Source organism: Pinus tabuliformis, chromosome 6 (genome assembly GCF_031772625.1).
Source record: "Pinus tabuliformis cultivar Carrire ecotype Pingquan chromosome 6, CPIR1, whole genome shotgun sequence".
NCBI classification, from domain to species: domain Eukaryota; kingdom Viridiplantae; phylum Streptophyta; class Pinopsida; order Pinales; family Pinaceae; genus Pinus; species Pinus tabuliformis.
In genome coordinates, this window is record NC_142292.1 from 186500394 (window position 1) to 186504608 (window position 4215).

The window sequence follows — 4215 nt, forward strand, 5'->3', positions numbered from 1 at the left end:
AAAATTTAAAGAGAATTGACTGTGTGATCTGCCATTAAAAAGATGCTTTAAAGATGGGAACTCAGCCAACCTCAATGGTAGGTTTGGAAATGTCAACCATGAGGTTGGCTTGGAAATGTCAACCATCCAACATTGTCGATGTGATTTATAGGAATGCAAGTTTCAATCAAAAAAATAAAATAAAATAATATAATGTATATTATTGAATTACTAATTATAATTAATGAATTAAAAATATATTTTTATTGAAAATTGGCCAATAAAATTAACAAATTAAAATAAAAAATTAATTATATCCTGATTAATCCTAAAAATAATCTCATTTCTAACCTCTAAAATTTGTAAAAATTAGTGACGTTAAAATCAAAGGTCACACCTAAAGCTTTTCCGTTTTCCGGCTGCGCGAGTTTTTCACCTACACAAAAGTCTAACCTCTAAAATTAGTAAAAATTAGTGACGTTAAAATCAAAGGTCACACCTAAACATTTTCCCTTTTCCGGCTGCGCGAGTTTTTCACCTATGGTTGTTTTATGAAAGTCAGCGATGACAGGTAAGACGGGATTCAATTCATGGAAGGCTAGCTCACTTGACAGTTCGGTGGGGCGGGCCGTCTGGGTGGAGAATTAGGCTATGGTAGGTAAGAAGAGAGAATGAGTACGACCTGAAAGGTTTGAATAGACACAACCTTGGTTTTGTTGAAGACAGAGAGGCACTGATAATGAACAACCTACCGACGATATCCTCATAAATCCTGTTTAAATGAAAATTTATAGTTCTGCTCGCGAGGCAGAGAGGCGTGTACCTGTATTAGCCTGGCCCCTCGTTAAATCGGTTCATTTATCACCCGACACCGGGTGAATTTGTTGATATGGGCCCGGGCAGAGTTATCCGGGCAGACCGACACCCGCAATAATTAGGGCTGGTTTGAGGAGTTAACTAATCTGGAGAATCATTGCGTTGCTAAATAGATTTGGCAAACCGCCAAAGTCACGGTTGATGTCTTAACTGATCCTTCCGAGAACGGAGAAGGCAGTCCGCGGAAACTATTTGAATGTTCCCCTCACACGGTTCTGTTCATCGCTCTAGACCACAAGGCAACGGACTTGAAAGGGACCGCGCAGAGAGTAGATTGCCGCCCACGCAACTGACAGAGGAAAAGTTATGTGTTTTCAAGTATTTGAACAAGAACCATTCACTATTGCAGATCAGTTTGGTCAAAAGGCCATAATAATACATCCATCATCCGCCGTTGATGACTTTTTGTATTCCTAGTTCTCTTCCCCTTCTTGAATAAATTCACTTTATCCTGTTTGGGTGTAATATGTTAGCGCGCCATATTGTCGCTGGGGAAGCTGGGATAATCTGAACCAAAGTATTGAGAAATCACCAAAATTGTTGGGAGCACTGGGATTTCTGTATGCAGCCTGTGGCAACATTGAGAACCCCGACCTTGGCAATCAGGGGTTTTTCTAGTCGATTTGCCTCTCGCCAAGCTGTCCTGTCAAGATTTTCTGCCATCCCCAATGGCAACCAATCGATCGACATGCCCGTACAGACGAATCTCAAGCCTCTGCGGATCAAGTGTGTCAGGTCTACAGAGCGTGAAAGAAGTGATGGAATCGAACCACTGAAGAAAACTCTCGATAATTTGGCCAAATTATGTGCCCCTTCTTCGGAAGAGGATTCCGAGGATAGATCGATATACAAGCCGATTGAAAAGTTGATTGCAGATGACAGAGTCTCGGGTGATTCCATCATTTCACCCAAGCAAAAGCTTGGGGACAAATGGCGGGAGTATCAGGGGTGTAACAACTGGGCAGGCCTGCTCGATCCCTTGGATGAGAATTTGAGACGAGAGATTGTGAAATATGGGGATTTTGTCCAGGCTACCTACAACGCCATGGAATTTGATCCTCGCTCCGAAGAATATGGTTGTTGTAAGTACAGCGAGCATTCTTTGCTTGAGCAAGCGGGGCTCATGAACTCTGGGTATAATGTGACTCAGCACATTCATGCCACTTCAGCAATCCAGATTCCCGAGTGGGTAACGCAGAGGTTTTCATCCGATGGATCAGATTGGATGTCCAGAAAAACCAGCTGGGTGGGCTTCGTGGCAGTCTGTAATGACGAGAAGGAGATTGCCCGGCTTGGAAGAAGAGACATTGTTGTGTCTTACAGAGGAACTGTAACGCCTGTGGAATGGGCTGAGAATCTCAAGGACTTTCTCACGCCCGCAGTCATCAAGAACAAATGCAAAAGCAAAAGCCCTAATTCTGGGCGTTCTTCGCAGCCCAAAGTGGAGAGTGGCTTTTGGAGCCTGTTCACTACCAAGAATCCCGAAGGACAAAGTGCTTCGGATCAGGTCGTGAACGAGGTGCGGCGCCTGGTTGAATTGTATGAGGGCGAAGAAATTAGTATTACAATTACTGGTCACAGCTTGGGTGCAGCCTTGGCTGTTCTAACGGCTTACCAGATTGGGCAAGAGCTCAATTCCGACGAAAATGCTGCAGACAAAGCCAAAATTCCAGTGACTGTGTTTTCTTTCGGCGGGCCACGAGTAGGCAACCGTGCATTGGGGGAAACAATGGAGGAGACTGGGTGCAAAGTTCTGAGAATTGTGAACACCCACGATGTGATAACCAAGGTTCCTGGGTTGGTACTCAATGAGAACTCCATGCAGCAGCAGCAACGTTCCAAAAACGTCGTGGTATCGAAGATCTTCGACGTTCTGGACAAGGTGCCATGGGCTTACTGTCATGTTGGAACCGAGCTTCGTGTGGACAACAAGCATTCTCCATATCTGAAACCAGATGCAGACATGAGCTGCTGTCATGATCTCGAAGCGTATCTTCACCTCGTGGATGGTTACCTGAGCTCCAACTGTCCATTCAGAGCCACAGCTAAACGAGACATCGTGAGGCTTTGGAAGAATCAGAAATCCAATGTCAAGCCAAATATTAAGGCAGTGTTCGAGCATCGATACAAGGATTCCAGCGACAGTAAATCGTTCTCCAAAGATCAGGTTCTTAACAAATGTATTAATTCATAGACTATATATTATATGTATATAACATTCAAATATCATACAGATGCTTCCAGTTTAATGGACTCTGGCTGAAGATCCTGACTCTGCATATGAGTACCTCATTCAAGGTTCAGGCCAATGTTGATACCATGTGTATAATGCGGGGAGATGGGAAGTGATCAAAGATTTCCAACGAAGCGAAAGTGCCCCCAAAATTTCTCATCAAGTCTTTTCCAAGCCAGAAAGTACTGGAAGAAAATCTTCCCAAAAGTACTGTTCACAGACATTATCAGGATCTGGCGGTAATCTGTGGGAGTTTACCTGTACAGAATTCTCAACCCGCTTAAATCCCTGTAAGGGATTTACTTTACTTGTTTATCTCAAGCAATCTGCCAAATACCCACCACCCCATTTGTGTGGTTGAGAAAAATAAGTGTATGCACAAAGAAATTCCGGAATCCTTCACTGCAATCTTAAGAGAGTTTATAAATGGAGATGTTTGTCCTAATTGGGACACAGACTTAAAAATGGAATTTGTCCAATTTTCATTTTACACTTTTATTCCATATACCAAGATTCATTAAAAGTCAAATCTGAATCCCAGTACGCATTTTGAACTGCCACCAAAATCCCTTTTACACTGCCTTCGAAGGTTACGACATTTTCCAACTTTTTCATCCGCTCAACTCGCAACTAATACAAGAGAAAGTCAATTCGGGAAAAAAAAATAATAATAAAAATAAAAATGTTCATGTTTGACAAATATATTTAAACAAACTGGAAACAGATGGATCGAAATTACTTACCGCAACACTCCGGCTACATTTCAATAAACTTATATTTCTTAAAATTTCGAAGAAATGTTCACACAACTTCGAAGTATCACAACTTCTGAAAGAGTACAACATATACCAGCAGCAGATCCGATGATATAATTTTACAGAAATATATAAAATAGGCAACATATATCAGCAGCAATCCGACTGTATTATTTTACAAAAATATATAAAATAGGTAATCTCGAGATGACAAAGTTCTTATATAATTTTTGCTACAGTTTTTTATGGTTTGAATTTTAGATGGAGTATGTATTTTTCAGTGGGGGAGAGATTCCCTCTAAAAAATCAACATACAACATATGTGGCAGAAGCCAGCAGATATACATATCGCGGAGAAGAGCATCATCATAC

General features: G+C 41.6%; 1 pseudogene; it reads left to right on the forward strand.

Annotated features, from left to right (window-relative positions):
- The first annotated feature begins 1334 nt into the window (after positions 1-1334).
- LOC149258084 (phospholipase A(1) DAD1, chloroplastic pseudogene) lies at positions 1335-3485 on the forward strand (annotated as a pseudogene).
- Positions 3486-4215: the final 730 nt, after the last annotated feature.